General features: G+C 43.4%; 1 protein-coding gene across 9 annotated transcripts in view; it reads right to left on the reverse strand.

The window, feature by feature from the left end:
* The window catches only part of PLEKHG1 (pleckstrin homology and RhoGEF domain containing G1), a 139,462-nt gene extending 119,744 nt beyond the window's left edge, over positions 1 to 19,718 (reverse strand). For 3 of the 9 annotated variants that reach the window (XM_075498996.1, XM_075498993.1, XM_075498989.1), the window contains exons 1-2: positions 19,397 to 19,718; positions 6,637 to 6,705 (exon numbers count right to left, since the gene is read on the reverse strand). The gene's annotated coding sequence lies outside the window, so the exon portion shown is untranslated. Of the gene's footprint in view, positions 1 to 6,620; positions 6,706 to 18,453; positions 18,501 to 19,396 lie in introns of those variants that run through there. The other 6 variants (XM_075498995.1, XM_075498990.1, XM_075498998.1 and 3 more) reach the window with 5 other exon arrangements.
* Positions 19,719 to 21,602: the final 1,884 nt, after the last annotated feature.

Consider the following 21,602-nt stretch of genomic DNA (forward strand, 5'->3'; position numbering starts at 1 on the left):
TATAATACAGGAGTCAGAAAGAAAAAAAAAATGTGCAAAAATTGTGGCTGGTGTGATGCAGAGGACAAGCTGTGATACGCTCCGCTACCATCCCATACCTACTTCACCCAGCTGCTTTACTGGCCTCTCTCAGCCACTTCCCCAGACATCTCTCCTCCCCACCTTCAAGCCCCCTTCTTCTCTCAGGCCAGCCCCTTTCCTATACTTCCTCATTCATCTGTCCTCAAAACTTCCCTCTCCGCAGTCTGTGAAGCCAGGTAAGGAGCTTCCCCTGGCTCCAGCCCCAGCCCCTCTCCAGGAGGGCAGGAGCACACCACAGAGCTCCCCAGGGAGTTCCTCAGCACTCCTGGGAGTTAGGCTGCAACACATCAAGGAAAAGATGTTCGGGCAGGAGATGGACAACCGTATCACAGACTCAGAAACTGAAGTGAAAGCTGCGTGAATGTTTCGGCTTTTGGGTCCTTGGTACGAGTGCTATTTTGTTTCTCCCCTTCCCCAGAGGAAGCCACTTTCAACATGATTTTGGAGCGTTACACCTACAGCACAGTGACTATACTACGAAGACAGGACTCATGACCTACATCATGCAATCAAAAAACAGTACATCCCTGAAGTCTTTGCAAGATTTCTTTTTTTTTGTAATACACCCTTATTTGGAAAACATAAACAAGTCACTCTGTTCCAGCGTGCGATTTGTTTTTCTGCTCTGCTACACCTGCGACAAAGGAAGAATACTGTCACATGCCACCCATACCCCCTCTATTAACTAGTCCTGAACAGGAAAAAAAAAAAAAAAAAAAGTAGTCTTTGAGACAGTTTCACTGCTGTACAGGATGCTCACCAGAAAACAACAGATGTGCTATAATCACTACTGCCCATTCATTTCCTTTCTGTCAGAAAGAAAGCAGCAGTCATCAATTAAGAACCCCTATCTACTGGACACAAAAGGAAGTATACACTTTTCCTTGGTCATTTGACCATAACAATAGGAGACGGGAGCGGGAAAGGATGGACCACTCTGAGCAAGCATCGGGGGAAGATAGGGGTGAGTGAGCTTGTCTTTTTGGATTTTTTTTTAAATAAAGATAAGCATTTTTATTCAACAACTTAATATACAAATGTTTAAAAAAAATAAATCACTTTGCCTATAGATTATACAAAATCCTAATTATATTATTCCTGAATTTGTCCAGACAATTCATTTAATCTTTTTCACAGCAGAAAATCCCAAACATGTGAACTGACAAGAGAATTAAGCAGCATCTAGAAAAGATGTTTTATCTATTAACAAAGCCTTTTTTTAAATAGTTATCAGGATTTTTATAAAACTGTTAGTCTAAATGTACTAAGTGTTTAGACTTTCAATATGACACTGGCATAAATCATTTGGATTAATATTGTTAAGAAGCCTAGTCAGATCTGTGGATCCTTCTGTTAAAGATTATATTCACTGGCCAGCTTCATCACTCTGAAGCAGAATGACAGCTTTCATAAAATTGCCAACAAGAGAAAGCCCTAGAGATGCGCTTTATATTATGTCTGTTTCAGTCTGACTACAATCAGCCACAAAGGGTTTGGGGGAAACTTATTAAAAACTGCTAGCCTTAATTAAGGTATTAGGCCCTAATCTAGCATGCTAAATTAAACCCCAAATATTCCCATGGATACTAATGCAACTGCTCTAAGAACCTGGTACGAGGTTCCCGCAATAGGAAAGCTTCCCACGTCGCAAGTGAACCCCTACTTTTGCCCTGTACCTCTGCTCCATTGCATGCCAAAAATAGAACCGACTTGCAGAAAAGCTCACACGTGGGCATGCATCATTCCTCTCCACCCCCACACAGATTTGCAAGCCCTCATACCATTAAAGACGTGGCCTAAACAAAGCATTCAGTGATGCACAGATGCTCGAGGAATTTTTTTGTGTAGTGACTTTTAGCATAAACACACTGCGTATCAAAACTCATCCTGAATTGTTAGAACAAAGCATATTGATCTGATGTTCCCTTCTCTGCTACAACAGATGACATGATTTTAAGAGCTGCTGAAGCCCATCTTCATTCTTTTCAAAGATTAGCATATTCTAAAACTTCTTGAAACAATTAAAAACACACAATATTGTTACACAAGTCAAATGGATAATAGCAAAATAGAAACAAATTTCATAAAATGTCTCCCCCACCACCCCCTAAAGTTCTTCAGGATGAAAATAGTCTTAAAACCTCCAGATTTAAGTCTGGCACGTGAAGCAAATTTGGCAAAATTACTGGTGGTTATTTGGAACAGAGTTAACAGCCATCCCTCAAAGCTATATCTGCCCAAACCATTAAACTATTCTTTTTACAGAACACCACTCCTCATATTTTAGGTTTCTTCCTTTTTCCCATGAAATTAATTCTTTACTAAATGCACTTCATCTAGTCCTTGAATGCCTTATCCCGTTAGTTGATACATTCCCACACACTCCAGTTTTGTTGATACAACAATTTTCTGAAGCACTTCACAGTGAACCCTTGTCTACCGTGGATCCCAGAGCATCTTAGGAAATCCTCTGCCTCTTAGGACACATGCACAAGCCATGTTATCTCAGCTTTCAGAAAAGAGGTTATTAGAGTCTGACAGTCTGGTTTAGCTTTTCTGTTCATCATGAAAACACATTAAAATCACCACAACTCAAAACCAAGGCCAAGCAGCACATTTGAAATGAAATGGAAATCACGGAGCGGGGGATTTGTGCAAGTAATTCACTTTCTACGGTCACTAGGCAAATATTTCACATGCATTTGGATATGCACAAATTTCAAGCTAAATAAATAAAATTATTTGCTGTGTGGAACCTGGGAACGTACAGCCCCTCCACATTTGTGGACAAAAAAAATATGCTAGTAATTAACTATCAGCAAATAACACAGGCAACTAGTGTACTGAATTTAGGTCACACCAATAATTTTTCTCTAATGTATGTTAAAACATACAACCTTACTCAAATCTTGCTATTTTTAGAAAATACTGAAGAAGAATTTCTGTTCTTTCTTCTCTCACGCTCTGCAAAATGTTTTCCTACTTACAGAGACTGTTCTCCCTTGGATCCAAAGGAAAGTAAGATCTCGCTAATGTTTGTCAGATGTAAGCTTCAACTGAATGCTATGCAATCCTGCTAGTGTCTACCTATTAAAGCTATGCAATCTCAAAGCATTGGATCCGACATAAAGTTCTCCTAAAATTTTATAAACATTTGAACACAACTGGATCATCAATACATACTACAAAATTATATTACAAGCCCCACTATCAGTAGGGTAAAATCATAAATATTATTAATTAGTGGTCTACTATAGCATATTAGTATTCCCTCTGCAGGTCACAGAAGCCAGAGTGCCGATTAACATAATGTACTTTCTTTTTTTTCTTTTTTAATTTTAAACTAATCCATGCTACACTGGTTTCAGCATTAGATACTCCATCTGGAAGGAGTGAAGTAGATTATGTATAAGTCATCGAGTTTTTCCAAATACCAGTGTCGGTGTTGTTACCCACAAAGCCCATCACTGAATGTCAGTGTTCTTCAGAGAGAAGACAAGACTCCTTTGGGTTGGCACCAAGACTGAGGAGGAAAGGAAGGAGAAAGGGACCTTGCCTAAAGCCATCATCTTATTTAATTTTTTCTGCGGAGTCTCCTGCCAGCCCTATCGTGAAGATTTCTGGAATGTCAATTTGTTTCAGATAATCAAATGAGTAAAATCCGTTATTACAATCAAGTTACATTTCCATGGCATCTAAATCTGCTTTTCCTATGGTCTCAAGTTGCCAGGTCCCCCAAGACTTTCAGGTAGTAAGAACACATAAACAAAATTAAAACCCTAAAAAATAAACTATGAAAGATCAATTTCTTCTCCAAATGACATACAGTAACATAGAAAATCTCAGGAGAACATAGAAGTCCCAGATCTCCCCAGGCCCATGGAGAGACCACTGTTTCTCCATGAAAGTGGCACTTACCATAGAATCACAGAATGGTTTGGGTTGGAAGGGACCTTAAAGATCATCTAGTTCGAACCCCCCTGCCATGGACAGGGACACCTTCCACTAGACCAGGTTGCTCAAAGCCCCATCCAGCCTGGCCTTGAACACTGCTAGGGATGGGGCATCCACAACTTCTCTGGGCAACCTGTTCCAGTGCCTCACCACCCTCATAGTGAGGAATTTCTTCCTCATATCTAATCTAAATCTACCCTCCTTCAGTTTAAAGCCATTACCCCTTCTCCTATCACTACCTGCCCTTGTAAAAAGCCCCTCTCCAGCTTTCTTGTAGGCCCCCTTCAGGTACTGGAAGGCTGCTGCAAGGTCTCCCTGGAGCCTTCTCTTCTCCAGGCTGAACCACCCCAGCTCTCCCAGCCTGTCTTCATAGGAGAGGTGCTCCAGCCCTCTGATCATCTTCACAGCCCTCCTTCTGGACTTGCTCCAACAGGTCCATGTCCTTATGTTGGGGGCCCCAGAGCTGAATGCAGTACTCCAGGTGAGGTCTCACGAGAGCGGAGTAGAGGTAGAGGATCACCTCCCTCGACCTGCTGGTCATGCTTCTTTTGATGCAGCCCAGGATACGGTTGGCTTTCTGGGCTGCAAGTGCACATTGCCAGGTCACGTTGAGCTTTTCATCAATCAACATGCCCAAGTTCTTCTCCTCAGGGCTGCTCTCAATCCATTCTCCGACCAGCCTGTATTTGTGCTTGGGATTGCCCCGACCCATGTGTAGGGCCTTGTACTTGGCCTTGTTGACTTCATGAGGTTCACACGGGTCCATTTCTCAAGCCTGTCAAGGTCCCTCTGGATGGCATCCCTTCCCTCCAGCGTGTCGACCACACCACACAGCTTGGTGTCGTCAGCAAACTTGCTGAGGGTGCACTCAGTCCCACCGTCCATGTGGCCGACAAAGATGTTAAACAGTGCCAGTCCCAATACCGACCCCTGAGGAACGCCACTCGTCACTGGTCTCCACTTGAACATCAAACCATTGACTGCACCTCTTTGAGTGTGACCATCCAGCCAATTCCTTATCCACCGAGTGGTCCATCTGTCAAATCCACATCTCTCCAATTTAGAGACAATGATGTCATGCAGGACAGCATCAAATGCTGTGCACAAGCCCAGGTAGATGACGTCAGTTGCTCTTCCCTTATCCACCAATGCTCTAACTCGGTCGTAGAAGGCCACCAAATTTGTCAGGCACAATTTGCCCTTAGTGAAGCCATGTTGGTCATCACCAATCACCTCCTTATTTTCGATGTGCCTTAGCATAGTTTCCAGGAGGATCTGCTCCATGATCTTGCCGGGCACAGAGGTGAGACTGACTGACCTGTAGTTCCCTGGGTCTTCCTTTTTCAAAATGGGGGTTATGTTTCCCCTTTTCCAGTCAGTGGGAACTTCACATAACTGCCACAATTTCTCAAATATGATGGATGGTGGCTTAGCAACTTCATCTGCCAGTTCCCTCAGGACCCATGGATGCACCTCATCAGGTCTCATGGACTTGTGCACCTTCAAGTTCCTTAGATGCTCTTGAACCTGATCTTCTCCTACAGTGGGCAGTTCTTCATTCTCCCAGTCCCTGCCCTTGCCTTCTGCGACTTGGGTGGTGTGGCTTGAGCACTTGCCAGTGAAGACTGAGGCAAAGAAAGTCATTGAGTACCTCAGCCTTCTCCATATCCCGGGTAACCAGTTCTCCCATTTCCTTCCAGAGAGGGCCCACATTTTCCCTAGTCCTCCTTTTATCACTGACATACCTACAGAAGCCTTTCTTGTTGCCCTTGATGTCCCTGGCCAGATTTAATTCTATCGGGGCTTTAGCTTTTCACACCTGATCCTTGGCTGCTCGGACAATTTCTCTGTATTCCTCCCAGGCTACCTGTCCTTGCTTCCACCCTCTGTAGGCTTCCTTTTTGTGTTTGAGTTTGTCCAGGAGCTCCTTGTTCATCCATGCAGCCCTCCTGGCGTTTTTGCCTGACTTCCTCTTTGTTGGGATGCATTGCTCCTGAGCTTGGAGGAGGTGATCCTTGAATATTAAGCAGCTTCCTTGGGCCACTCTTCCCTCCAGAGCTTTATCCCATGGCACTCTACCAAGCAGACCCCTGAAGAGGCCATAGTCTGCTCTCCTGAAGCCCAGGGTAGTGAGCTTGCTGTGCACCCTCCTCAGTGCCCTAAGCATCTCGAACTCCACCATTTCATGGTCACTGCTGCCAAGGCTGCCCTTGAGCTTCTAACTCCCAAAGGAAGGAATCAAGCAACCAAACAAAACTTCAGCTACAGATCTTTAGCAAAATTTCAGTTACAGAAACAGGTGTAGTACTGAAGACTTAGCCTCCCCTAACTGCTTGGGTGCCCCAAAATTATCATTTAATTAGCATAAAACCCCACTAGGGTGTACATCAAGAAAACCCATGGTCTTTGCTAACCAACATTTCAGGCCTATACAGTACAGAGACCTACCAGGGATTTGCATACTCAGCAGTCTCATGGTTAACTTGAGGTATGTTCACTGAATGTCAACAGTAATCACCTCAGCCAGAGGCACAACAAACATAATCCCTTATTTAAAAAAAAAAATTAAAAAAAAAAAAAATTACCTGGTAGAGCACTCACCAAGGAAATCACCTTTAGATTAGGCAAAGCGGAGTCACTTTTCCTCTCCTCTGTTGAATCTCTGGCATTCTGCAGAAAGGAGGGTAAAAATTATGGAATTAGAGGAAAGGGACCACAACTCCGCAGCTCAGTGCGGGGCCGCGCTCACCCCGGTTTATGCCCTCTAAGCCATGCTCACTGTACTGCCTGCCCATTCTGCCTTAAAGAGCAGCTGAATAAAACGCAGCACGGGCTGAATCCAGTTCAGACAGGCTAAAGGGTCAGATTTTTAATAGGAATTAGACACTAATGTGATTCCGAAAATCTCATTAAGAGTCTTACCACCTCTGCAAGTGCCTACCCACGTACCTTTAAAAATCTAGATCACTTTGTCTATGGTTGCGTGGTCAGTCTACGGCAGAGCGGTGAAGTGCTGCTGGGTTCCCAAGCTCGAAGCCCTGAAAGCTTCAGGCCATGCTCCTTCTGGAAATTGTTAGCACTGATTTTAAACTTAATTAGCTTTAATGCCTGGAAACCTCTATCCAAATGAACCCTCACTTTCTTGGTGAGCAATAGAAGGACACATCTCTAGCCATTAAAGCAAATCAGAGCCGTGGGTCACTTTCTGAGACCTGTCTGGTACCTGCATCTGATCTAGATATTTTCACCAGGTCAAAGAATGATAAATATCCAAATGAAAATATTGTTTCTTCTATCACTTCACAAAAAGCAGCTATTTAGATACAATTGTGATGCAGCTTTTTCTAGCAAAATTTATTAACCTACCTTGAAGCCTAAAAAAGGCAGGATTCTTGATTTAACAAGGGAAAGAACTCATTCCCTTTGCTAAATTTGTAACCCTTCACAGCTTCAGAACATCGACTAGAACATCAACCAGGCACTGAACAAGAATACCTTTTTTATTATTTTCATTTCTCTAAGCCATTGTTTTACATTTGCCTGTTCTAGAGGACCCCAAGATTAATTTACTTCTTCTTAGCTATTTCTGTGCTATGGGCTCAGCCAAAGGTGACAGTGAAGAATCCACAGAAACCGAACATCAAATGTTCTTGCTCTGAACTTTCAAGAAGCTATTGAATGTAAGACTGGATTTTTTTTTTTTTCCTCTTTTTTTTTATATCACCATAAGGCCTGTTTATATACTTGGAGTGGAAACAGTGCACATTCAGCTGCAATTGATTTCCTGTATGGCAAAATACCTCAAGCATTCAGCTGGCTGGGAACACTGCAGAGGCCTCTTACCATCACCAGCGTTTTGAGACCAGGAAGCTCTGCCCCATGCTTGTTCTTACGCCAGAACAAATAGAGTCCCTGCTGAGCATCCAAGTTAATTTGGTCTAGGGGAACCAAATCATAAACAGGCAAGATTTTCTATTTCAAAAGTCCATTTTAAAAATATTGGTCTACTTTCAACTTCAACAGTAATACGATCAAGTCAATCTTGCTAATGTGGCATAATGTTCATCTACAGGTTGTTTTTAAAATACAAAAACTACTCCATCTGAGAAATGTTTGGGTTTTTTTTTAAATGAAATATAAATACATTTTCCCTCATCCAGTCGCTATATTTACAGCGATAAATCAACACTACAAGGCAATTTCACAGATTAAAAGAGTATATTACAAGAGTATATACCTTTTGGTATTGCTGAGTGACAATCATAATAACAATTTTATTTACTGCATTTAGTTTTTTTCTGTTCATAACTGAATACATGGAATAGCCCCCGCTAATATTTCTATGCATCTGAAGAAAGAAATACCTGAGTAGTCTTACCAGGTTCCTGTGATTAGGCTGTAACAGTTGTAACATTCAAATGCCCAACCACCTGACTGTACCTCAGACTGTAAATTAAGCTAAATGAAAATACAAAGTGAGCTGTAATTACCATCCTACTTTCCATTTAGTCCATGCAAGTTTCCTTAGTCTCAAATCCTCCAGAGGCAAAGGACTCCATTTCAACTGCTAGAGAAAGTCATTTCTTTAAGAACCCCAGAAAGAGTGACAACACACTTGTCGTTGTGACTGGCAACACAACCACAACCATTTAAATATACACATGTATGTGTGTGTGTATATATGTATGTGTGATATATATCTGTGTATATATGTATGTGTGTATATATATAAAATACATGTGTGTGTATATAAATAATGTGTGTATGTGTGTGTACATATATAAATGAAAATCGGGAAACCAGACAATCCTGAAGAAGCCTAAACTTTTTATAGGGGCACTTTTGTTTGCTAGAAGTTTCATCAAGAATGGTTTCTTAGTTCTAGAGTAAAATTATTAGCCTAAAGCTGAGAGATATTCTCTAACTCTCAGAGCACCCAACGGCCTTTCAAAGCCTCTGGATCGAAGACTTCAGACAGAGTCCTTCAGTTACATCCAAATCGACTAACGCTCAATTTCTGCAGATCTTGGTATTATCATACCATATAACAGAACAATCTGTAAGGAAAAAGAATTTTTCATCCTGTGAAGTTTTTGACCAATTCGGCTGAATAGACGGTTTATTTCTCAAACATCAATGTAAGAATATTGCACACTTTTGCACTAGAAACACAAAGAAAACACATGCATGTCACTTAAAGAAACTGATTAACCAATATACTGTCATTTGTCCTACAATTTCTATTTCATCTTTAAAAAGGTTGCATATTTTAAAATAGCCTTAGTTATTCTATAAATATATCTCAATTATTAATAAAAAAGCTTTGCGTTCTTAATCACTTTTAGAAAATACATAGGATTAAAGCTTCAAGCAAGTAGCAGTTTAAGAAGCAAAAACCCCCCAAAAACCCACATTCCGATATTTAAGTTGACTTGAACTATAATGACTAGCTGTCCTATGAAAAGCATTCTGGCACCTGCAGATTTCACTGTAACGTTAAATGAAAAGCCCAGAAACTTGAAAACTATCTTTCAAAACTCAGTAAAACGAAGGTTCTCTTTCTGGGTATACTCTGCATGGGAGGCAACCAAAATAATTTTCAGTAACAGGATGGGTGCTTTATGTTACTCTCTTAGGAGTCTTTGAGATCATCTTCACCCCAATTTTCCTAAAAAGTGTGACACACAACTCTTCCGTGCTACATACTAGCGGTCCCAGACTGAGATGCTCAGTGAAAGGCTAACATTATCACTTTACCCCAATAAACTGGTGCCTTCAAACCATGGGTTTGCGTTTTGAAATCTCTGCTTTTAAAGAATTTCCCTACCCTGTTTCTGCTAGTGAAAAAGACCAAAGTAAGTCAAAGCCACCCAACTATGTATAATTGTGTTCCACAAACTTACAAGTGGGAATCTGCTTAAATTACAAGTAGGATATCAAGACATTCATTCCAATCAAGACATTCATTCCATTCATTGTCACCCCTGCTCTTATCTGGTCTCCAACCATACTAAATCACATCTCACATCCAGAAAACTCCATCCTTACAACTTGGATCATATTGAGCATTCAACATAATAAAATGGTGTCAACATGTACGGTAGCATTTTAAAACAAAGACTCTTGCCAAACAATTCCACATACCGATCCTCTAAGAAAAGCTGAGAAGAAAATTCTTAGTAGAAGTTCATGTGTTAGACAGCAAACCACTGTGCAGGTTTAATCACCAGTGATGAGGACTACAGTAAGAATTTATTTGACATGATTTTTACTGAGTTATGTGCCAGTACTAAAGCCCAACTTTTCTGGCCAACGAAAGCAGCTTGCCTATTACAGCATCAAGGGGAGGCCACATACTATAGCACCTTCTCATTGCATGACGTAACTGTGATGAACAGACAGAAGATGTGCTGTGTCCCAAGGAAACGGATTTATTCCACATGCCATCAGCTGAGCGCTTTCCCAGACATATTCAGCTAATTTCACGGGCCAAGTACACGCAGCGCTCCTAGAGTTTCCTTCACTCTACCTATTCACAACAGTGGACAACACAAAGGCTGAGTTGCATGAGAAGGTCAACAGCCAAGAGTGAATCTTTGCCAGAACTCCTCCAGACCATCCCTGGTATGACCTCAAAATGCCCCCAGGAAAGAAGTCTGTGTTAGGCAAGTACGGGCATAGTCAAGTAACTCTGACCCAGGTACCAGAACTAATCACCTGCTGTTACGACTCAACATTTATAACTAACAAACAAGAGAAACCAAGCCAGTACATTTTTCTGAAATTGTCAGAAGACAGGCGTCACCGACTCCCTATTAAAAACAAAAAGGACTCTTCATGCAGCATGGGCATTGATTTAAAGAAGAGCAAAAGGAAAAAAAGAACCATATAGTGGGCAGACCCCTCATCACTACAAGACAGCGGCAACGAAGAGGCATTCAGATGGCCCTGGCACCCATACCCCTCTGGAAGCTTGAATAGCTGCATGATGCACACAGCCAGGGTGGGCAGATGAATCTGTCAGGTATGTGTGGAAGCACTGTCCCCTAGAGATGAAAGAGACTAGAAAGCAACGGATCTTCAGTGACAAAGGCCGATGACCAGCTTTTCTTCTGAAGACAGCGAACCAGATAGTTGTGCTTTTGTTTTCCCAGAATTCTTTCTTGAAAAGCAGACACAGCTCCTATGCTATCCAAACAGCACCAAGTGGCGTGTGGAAGAAATCCCTTCTCCTCCATACCCCACCTGTGCATATCATAGGTTCCATCACGTCAAAGCCTCACCAACGAAGTGCAGAAGAAAAATGCCTATTCTGCTTTGCTCGCACCCTGTGGGAATCTGAGTCAGTGCCTATGCTGCACTTTGGATGAACAAACTGCTTTGGAGGGGCCTCAGGGGTGCAAGAGCCAAATCCATTGGGTGCGTTTGACAACAGGGGTGGTTTATTGGCAGGACCCTCTGCTGCAGAGCTGCAGGAAGAACCTCTTCAATGTGGTTTCTTTTGGATCTCCACTGTGCATGGAAGCAGCAGGATGGCTTAGCTGTGAGACTGAAGATCTCGAGGGACGTCATCGGCATGTACAGCCGTGACCAAGGAAGCACGCCTGTGTTGGTAACAGGCCACGCTACCGGAAGAGAGTGACATTGCAGACAAAGTGGCAAAGTGCAAGCTGCAGTAATGGAGATCACCAGGCTGAGTCACCATGCAGGAGATAGTTCTGAACTCTGCTCAGCACGGCTCATGCCTTGGCAAACCACTCTGTCCTTCACACAGAAAGAAGGATGGGGTTTTCTTGATGCTCTTTCTGCATTTCCCTGCTGGCAGACTTTATGAAAGACGAAAACGATTCCGGGAGGGAAGGTCTGCAGAAAGCCTGGTCCTTTTCAACTGAAAAATGTGCCTAGCACTGACTCTCCTAGCATACAGACATCTCTGACACCAGTTTAGGAAAAATGTCATCTAAAGCAACGGAGGAACAGAAGCATTCCAAGATACTGCCCTATAAATCAGAAAGAAACCTTGGAGATTAAATGGTTATTGATCCCTCAGGAATTACTTACTATCTTTCACTTAATAACAGATCACAAAATTCTACAGTGGCTTACCAAAAAGCCTACACTGTGCCTGATACTCGGTGCTGCAGGTAGATGTTCAGAAAAGAAGTTAATGCCTTTCCCCTGGAAATCTGGGAAAAACTCACAAGGTTAAACAAGTTCAAGCTCAGGAGAAGGAGATACTGGAGACGATACCCTCCTACCACAAGACAGAAGAGACTTCACAGCATAACCAACCTGATAAGGCAAGGATAGTAAAAGGCTACATCCAGTGAGGAGTGTGGCAAGTGGGCTCGTCTGCCTGCAGGACAGAGACAGCAACCTCCTCAAGGCAGCAGGAGCACAAAATGACCAAGATAGAGCAAATCAGAGATTTATGACTTCAGACTCATCTAACGTGAGAGAGACTAACAATTATCAGAGAAGACTGACGGAGAGATTACAAACTTTGTATGCTGGTAGTGTATGAGGGAAGGCAAGCTGTCTCTCCAAATTCAATAATGATTATATACATCTTATATACATACATACATCTATATATATACAAAGTTAAATACATCTTTGTCTACCATTCAAATAGGCTAAGGCTGCTGATTCTTCAGAGAAATTAGTGTTTCTGCAACAGGCTGAAGTCTATGATGACTTCCCTCAGACACTAAGGTATGACAGCTCTCTGAGCAACTGCACAAGGTATGTTATCAGGATAATGAGAAGGAATTAGAAAGTAAACAGCAACAAAGCTTCACAAACACTTGAGTGTGAAGCATGCAAATCTCAGCAGCACCAAACCTGCTTGCAAGCTAAAATGATGTTTCTGCTGATATGGTTGCAGTTTAAACAGCAAGTGGAAAGCTTTGTGCATACTGAAGTGGTAAAGATTACAGACTTGCATAATAAGCAGTTCTTCTTTTCACCCATCTACTTTCAAAATTCTTTATAAAGAAGGAACTATAATTTTTCCTTCATATCAGGTGGCAGCAGCAGAAAGCAAGTAGTTCTGCCACTGTATTTCTGAAACGCATTGGGACCTCAACTATGAACCTGGACTCACTGGGACAGGCAACACAAATACCAAAAAAAAAAAAAAAAAAAGAAAGAAAGAAAAACAGCAAGCTGATACTGGTATGTAGAAATCACAACAAAACTGCAGCAGACACTGTATCTAATCTTAGGGAACACGCAGGGGGGTAAACATTGGTAAATACTTTAACAAAGAAGAGTCTACAACAGGAGGTTAGCGAGGAAAACTTGCCTGTGTCCACCTAACACAAGAAGTGGAAGCATGGGAGAAAGTACAAGCGCTAGAGCCTATGCACTAAATCTAGGAGCTAGAGACTGCTCACGTAGGTTGATTAAAGGCAGAAGCTGACCTTGAAGCCCACACCCAGATGACAATGCTGAAAGATGTCAACCATGACCCTGAAGGGAAGCTGGCTGTTACGCTGTCCCTGACAGTGCTCCTTAGGGCAATGCAAACAGCCTTCTCTTTCCTCAGCTAGGTATCAAGGTTTTATCTACAACAGCTCTGCCTAAGCGACTGAGCAGGTGATTCAATCGCTGTTCCCATGACACCCTTTTTACCTCCGCTCAGTACTTCCAGTGAGAGGACGCGTGCATCCTACCAGCAGAAAGCATTAGCTGCACGATACTAATGCCTGGGACGTGATCCTGAAATGTCTGAATGGATATGAATGTTCAAATACTTCAATGTTAACATTCATTAAGTTAGGTTTTAAAACATCTGGGCAGGGCTCACATGCAAGTTTCTACAGAACACATGCTTACGGGAAGAGGCTTGGCACCACTTGCAGTCTGAAACTCAATGACAGAGCAGGCAAGCAAGACTTATAGGATTCAAAGATAATTAGCACTGCTTCAGTCACAAGTTTGCATGGGAAACAGCTGCCAGCCCAAGCTATACCTGTTCACTACACTTATAAAACACATATGCAACTTCCACTAGCACAACCACCCATGGTCCCGTAGAGGACTAGGAAGCAGACCTAGGGGAGCTCGTGCCGAGGGAGGAAGGAAGAAAGAAAACAAGTCAAATGCATCAAGTCTCTCTTCTAGATAAAGTTTTAAACCAACAGCTTGCTTTGTATTTTCACAGCAATGCTCTGCATCATGATTAGCGAGAACACAGGCAGTGACCACCCCCATATTCAGGTCGGCCAGAAGGCGCCCCAGTCAGCAGCTGACAGTGGTTTTAAGCAGCCTGTAACTTTGCTTGGACAGCTGCTTCTTTCAGGCCTCCTCGATAAGTATCAGCAGCTTTTCCCTCCATTTCCTTCCCCAGTCCACCCTGACTAGGCCCCTGTCTTTTCCTGCACTTGTAATCAAATTTGCAGTTAAACCTATTTCAGGCCAAGTTCATATAAACTTGACTTTTGGTGAATCAGACTAGACAGACCTATTTGATACAACAACCACAACTAAAAAAACTACTTATAACCTTAAAGTGACTTGAGAAACTTTTAACACTATGGCATAGTTTGTCACACACACACTTTTTTGGAAACTGAATTAACACAAAGAGGCTTTGCTGATACTTAAGTTATTATTTAATCAGTTCACGTTTATCTCCTGTATTCTTAACCACGTACATAAAAGGCTCCCGTACTTCCAGTCATAACTGTTGCCACTGCACCGGTGATGTGTCTAAGACTGACTTTACCTCTTCACTCGCTCTGCTCCTGTTCCCCCCTCGATTTTTGTGGTTCCACCCACTCACTCTGATGTGTGATGTTTTTCTGAAGCCCGAAGTCTTGGAGCCATGACATCTCATGGGAATCTCAGCTGTTCTTTCAAAAAAGAAGTTTCTGTGCAGTACAGTTACAACAAAAGAACTGGAAAATATGACTTTAATAAGCTTAAAAACCAAAAGGAACTGAAAAATATTACAAGATTAATGGTTAATAAACCAAACACACAAGTTTGGGAAGTCTGAGCCATGATTGGGGTGGGGAGGACACTTTGGGATTGGTGATGCAGCACAACTCTTTAGGTGGTTTTGGTTAGTCTCCCAGACTGAGAGGCTTCGTCAACTATTAAATGAGCAGCTATTAGAAATGCTTCGAAAAGCATCTTTAAAAAAGCAGGGGGAGGGGAACTATAGGTTCCACATCCTCTGCATTCTCAGTTTACTAGAATAATGCTTTCTTCCACTTTTTTCCTCACTGCCAGTCCCACAAACTAAAACTCTTTCTGTGTAACCACAGTAATGCAGGTTCCCAAAACTAACCATTTAGCAACACCTCTGCAAGTCTTTCTGCCACTCCAGACTTTGCTGAGGGCTGCAGTAATTCTTTTTCTTTTTTTTCCTTCTCCCTCTTAACACTACAGAAGCAAAATGCTGTTTAAAGTAAGTAGTGGTAAGACATCTTCATTGTCCCTACAAGCAAAAATTCCACCTCACTGTAAGAGGACCGCCATATATAATCACAACTACTCCAAATGTCTTCAGCAGACATTACATGACTAACTTGCATTTTTTCACATGCCATTATTCTATCTTCTATTGTATATTCTAGCTAAATACCTGTGCGCTACACTTGGTCTGTAAGAAATTTATGGCAAAGTAACTTAAAGCCATAAGTAATTTAACATGTCAATAAGATGTGTTTCTTTAACACAGCAATCATCCTTCTCAACACAGGACTGAATACAAAAGGGAATGCACATCAGATTAATTCCTTTGTACCAACTTATAACTGCCACAGCTTTATAGATGTCTAATCTGAAAAACACTTCTAATCAGAGCCCTGCAAACTGCTCCCTTTATCATCAGATTGGATGTTTCAATTATTTCCTGACCCAGCGCATCTGACCCTATGGACTTGGGGTGCGTGACAGGGCCACGCTGAGCGTCCTCTCCAGCTGCCACCCAGCAACGTGGTGCCTCTCCTCTTCACGACCCCATGCTCCAAAGGCCAAGAACTGCAGCTCTGGCTTGCCTGGGAAGAGACTTGGCACTGCCCAGCAATTGCTGGAGTGGCAACCGAGCATGAGGGAAACAAACAAATAAATAAATGAAAATCAACAGTGGAATGAGCCTTTGGCATACTTATGCTTTTGCATACTTATGCATAAGTATGCTAAGTATCTGTTAAAAGATTGTTATTTGGGACTTCTTTTTAAAAAAAAAAAAAGATAAACCCAAAAAACCTGTCCATTCTGAGTTCACGTATTTTGTAGTATCCTTCCCTAGGAATTGTTTTGGTTTGGGGTTGCTCTTTTTTAAATACAAAGGGCACACCTAAATTTTAGAGATGATACCGCTGTACAAAAACTTTTTTTTTTAATAGTAGTATCTCAGATTAATCTGTGGAAGTATTCCTCCAAATTAGTAACAGCAGATTTTGTAACTGTGTTGTTAGCCCTGTCTTTCGGTTGATCTCAAAAGTACTCACCAGAGCCTACAAGTTGTATGAGTGATGCTATCACAGAGCTTTGGCTACCCCTGTTACCAATAATCTTTTCAGTAAGGTAAAATGACAGAAGCCGCTATCACAATTACAGTCCTGTTAGTGTCATATGGTTACAGAAAACAGATCAGCTTTGCCCTGCAGAGTTTGCATTCAAAGATAATAAAGCACTACTTCAAGTATGTGCCTTCATCAGTTGCTATAACCCTATCTAGTTAGCAGGGCTTAAAAAGCCTTTCCTGAATTGGAGCCAAGAAATCACAAGCATAGGAAAGGCAGAGGACAACAGGTATATATATGGCAATCCAAACAAATGCACATGAGGAAGCTTTCAAACATGCACGCTGCTCCAAATGACTTAGCAGAAATACTAATACCGGTGCCATATGAAAAATTGCATCAGTGAAAGGTTCAACCATACCAACCTATACAGATAACGGTAGCAAAAAGTACCACAAACTCATGACTTGCCTAAATTACTCATTAAACAAGTAAGCAGATATTTTCACTTCCCTTCTAGCTTTAACCTTTTAGGTCACAACAAAGGTTGAAAATAAAATAAAATAAAATTAAAACAAACAAACCAAGCCCCCACAACCCCTTAACCCCCCCACAAAAACAAACAAACAAACAACAAAAAAAAAACCAAAGACACCCCACCAAAGACCCACACCACAAAGGAAGGTACCAAGAGCTCAGCTGGTTAGATCCAAACCTTTTCTGCTGGGCACAGTTTATACCAAGGCCTCGCAATCAACCCCTGTAGGCCCAAAGTATGCCTTTGGACAGTTAACTTGTATTCTTACATCCTGCCCAAGGAAGAAGGAGAACACATTAGCAGATGTCCTGAAATCATGAGAGCTGCCAACAAACTAAGTTCACTGCTCGAAGATTTCCAAAGCTGCGCATTCTTAACATCTACCCTCACTTAAAAATCAAGGCAATGCTGTCTTTGCAAAATGTTACTGAGTCAGAGTATAAATTACAAACCAATTTGACTACACACTTACTTTTTCTTCTTTTTCTTTTTTTGAAAATCATAAGTAAAACAACAAGAAAAACGACACATTAACACCTAGTGTTAGAACCATAACATGCCTTTGCAGGGATGCACTCAGTCGTACGGCCACAGGTTGACGTTGTTTACCTAGGCTCTCTAGGTCTGTGAGGAAAAGCCAGGATTCCCGTAAATGACAACATTTAAAGCTGAACATTTTATCAGAGTGTCTTGCATCATTTCTAGTTCGTCAACTTCAAACCCAGAGGAGAAGCAGAGAGTCAAAGTTTAATAGCTACGCATCTGCACGGACCTGAGAACAATACCAATATTCATTAAGAGGCCGATCTCAAACTGCCATCTCATATTTTCAAGACAAGTTCCCTATTAATACATTTTCTAACCTTAGCATAACTCTTATGTTTTCATCTCAAAGCACACACACACACATTGGTAAAGAGTTCCCAAAATTATGACAACTACGTGCCACACGCACCAAAAAAAAAAAAAAATTTAAAAATAAATCTCAAGGAAGCTATATATTGTGCCTTGCCAACCACAGTGAATTACACAGCCAGGAGTTGCTACAGCCAGATTTAGCTTTGTACAAGCTAACAGGATTCCTTTATAAATTTAGCTAGAGGCACGGGCAACAAACGCTTGTGGAAATTCGAACCGCAACTCTCCGGCAGCAAAGATTGCTCCCTCCAAGAACGAAACAGTAGCAAAAGATGACTATTAGTAGGCTCTTATTACACAGCTTTCAAAACACCTATAAGTCATCAGGTTCTCTAGGCAGCATTATTAAATTGTGAAGTACCAGCAAAGATTAAAAGAAAAAAAGCAAGACCACAGCTGTTTTTGAGTCTGCCAATTAATAATTAAAGGGGGGTAAAAAGCCAACCAAAGAAGACTGTATTGGAAGCCAGCTGAACGTACAGCGAAGTTTGCTTCGGGTCCTTCTCTCTCGCACTTGGAGCGCTGTGGCTGGGGAGGAGAGAAGGAAATGAGCGCTCAGGTCTGTCAACGCCAACCGAAGGATGAGGTCTGAAGGGCTTCTCGTTCAGCAGGAGGGACACGGACTGGGACACGCAACCCCCAAAAGCAGGGAAAAGGCAAGGGCAGGAGATGGGAAACACATGCAGGGTCCGACCGGACGGCAGGACACTGCTCTGCCCCGATTGCCTCTCCCTCTTCTTCCCTCCCCAGAATAAACGTTCCTGCTACTTAACGATAAGATCAATCGTATTTTTAACCCTCTTTAGGCCACACTTATCACAAGCCAACTAAGTTACTTTAAAACGCCAAAAATTGAGGGTTTGTTAGGAACAGAGCTTTCCAGATAACACAGGTTTGCCAAAGCATCTGCACAAAACATGAAACGCCGTGCAATTCTGTCATGCGTTAAAAGAAACACCTCCTCCCTCCCCAAAAAGCCTCGATGGAACCGTCAGAGCCCGGCTGCGCCCGGCGTGCAGCACGCACGCACAGGCTGTCCCTGCGCTCCGGCGCAGCGGCCGAACACAAAGCGCTTTGGTGGGCAAAGCGAACGGCAGCCGGTCGCTGCCGGAGCCCTGATGAAAGCCCGGCGCACGGTGCCTGCTACTGCCGGCTGCCGGAGGCGGGGAGAGGAGCGGGGGGCGGCGGGGCTCGCACAAAGGCTGCGGACACAAAACGCCCGCTCCCCGGCAGACCCCCGGGGCCGGCAGCTGGGGCCGCCGCGCCCCGCCCGGGTGGTTTCAGGGCACCGGGTGCCCCGCCGACCGACACCCGCCCCCCGCCCCGGGCCGCGTCGTCCGTCCCCCCCCCTCCCCGGCCGAGCCGGGAGCCGCCGCCGCCCCCTCCCCGTCGCGCCCCGCGCGAACAAAGCCCCCGCGCTCACCGGCGGCCGCAGCAGCCTCTCGCCGTCCTCTGCCCTCGCACACCCGCTCCGCCTCCCGTTTAAAATCCAGGCGCAGGGGTGCGGGAGGTTATCCCTCCCCCCCGTAACTCATTCAGCTGCGGCGCTGGGCGTCCCCCCCGCCGCGCCCGCGCCCCAGCTCCCTCCGTGCGGTGCGCTGGGCTCCGGCTTAATCTCCAAACTTCCTCCTCCTCCTCCCGTCCGGGCAGGGGAGTCTGTGAAACTCCCCTCCTCCATGCAGCTCCCGCAGCCGAGCCGCTGCCTCAGCCCCTCCCCAGGGAGGCCCGGCCCGGCCCCGGGCTGCAGCTGACTCCGCTCCCCTTCTCCTCCTCGTCCTCCTCCTCCTCCCCCGGAGGCTGGGAAAGGGGGGGGAGAGAGATTAACCGCTCGGACTTTTCTCTGGAGCCGAGCCAAAGAGAGCAGTCGGATTACAGCCTCGGGAAGAAGAAGGGAGGAAAAGAAAAAGAAAAAAGAAAAAAAAAAAAAAGAAAATCAGCTACCGTTTTCACGCAGGAGCAAGCTCCCGGCTTTCCTGCCCTCCCTCTGCCGTCAGGGCATCGCCTCTCCGCCCGGCTGGGAGCCCCATCCCCGCCTCGCCGAGCTCTCCACCGGCTCCTCTCCGCTACCACGGGTTTTAAATTCAATGTTCTAACGCACAACAGTGGTGAGAGCTGCTGTAAACGAGTCCGAGTTGCCAAAATGCGAAGGGGGCAGGGTCCACCCTGAAATACAGTCCGTAAAAAGCAAATTCAAAGAGGCTTTAGGGACTACACCTGCCTCCTGGCAGTCTGCCTGACCATCTTCTTTGACAAGGTGAGTCTAAAGTTACTTTTTAATTTATTGTTTTTTAACGTTGTGCAAGACACACACGAAGAGAGAGAAACTGCTTCAATAAAGCCTGAATTCTCTGTACGTGTTCAGTGGTCCTTATTCTTCCGAACCCTAGCAAAATCCTTGGTTTCCTGTAAAACCTTGTTCCATAATTCGCATTCAGTAAAGCTCTGTTGCTTTTGTTCTATAACATAGTTTCACCCTCTGCTCCCCTGCTAATATAGAGCACGTGGAATATGAGGAAATTTGGGAGGTTAGAATAGCTCATAGCTATTCTATGAGCTGAATTTTAGAATAGCTCAGTTTTAAGATGTCAAAACAAGTAATTACAGCAGTAATTCAGAAAAGCAGGATGTTTCAGTGTTTGCCCTCATCTTACCTGTTCTCACTGGAATCCTTTAAGGAAAAAAAAAAAAAAAAAAGCTCTGGCAGGGTCAGTTTCTGTATCATTAATCCAAAAGCCCAGAGCTCTTTCCCAACATGCACATTGAATATGCTTCAGACCAGTGCTGAATTTTAAAAGATTAACACATTTATGAATTAATTTTGGCCATGTTTCAAACCAAAGGTCTGCATTTAATAAGTGGGGCTATATTAGCTTCTCAACTAAAGAAAAAAACCCACCCTCAAGTGTTTTAATGACAGCCATTCTTACGCATAACATTCATTCACTCTGCAGAATTAGAGCATAGTTACCACCAAAGGATAAGTCCTGCTCCACCCCTCCTTCCTTGCCACCCATCACTGACCTATCAGGCAGGAAAGGCAGATCACAGAAGGTGGACTCCGCGGTTAATATTCTGGAATCATGCTCTACAACGTCACTCAACGGGGCAAACGGGGAAAGGGCAAGTAATTTCAGATGTGACTAGTAGCTCCACTAAACCCAGCCCACCGGTCACGACCTCCTGCCCTGCACTGCGTGGCTGCTCCATATCTGAATTCAGCATCCGGCTGAGCACACATCCTTGCCTCAGCACACTACACTCTGGCCTTCTGCTGGGGACAAAAATTTGGCCTTCATTTGCACACCAATTAAAAAAAAAAAAAAAAAAAAGAGGCAGCAAAAACCTCTCTAATGAAACTACTGGGAGAGAAGCATTTGTAACTCTTTCCCATTGGGGGAATCAGGGAATGTTTTTCCTTTATGAACAGATCTTTCAAAGATGATAATAAAACAAACTACTGGTTGATGCATTTAACTTGGGCCAAATTAAAACAAATGAAAATGCACACACATCCCCAAATGGGAAATATAAGAACAAAAGCCCCAAACCACAGAGTATTCCAAGTTCCTTTAAGAAACTGTACAGTCTCTGCAAATATGTTTTAAAGGCCTTACATGATCTCTTCCATA

The sequence above is a fragment of the Mycteria americana genome, chromosome 3, assembly GCF_035582795.1.
Source record: "Mycteria americana isolate JAX WOST 10 ecotype Jacksonville Zoo and Gardens chromosome 3, USCA_MyAme_1.0, whole genome shotgun sequence".
Classification (NCBI taxonomy): domain Eukaryota; kingdom Metazoa; phylum Chordata; class Aves; order Ciconiiformes; family Ciconiidae; genus Mycteria; species Mycteria americana.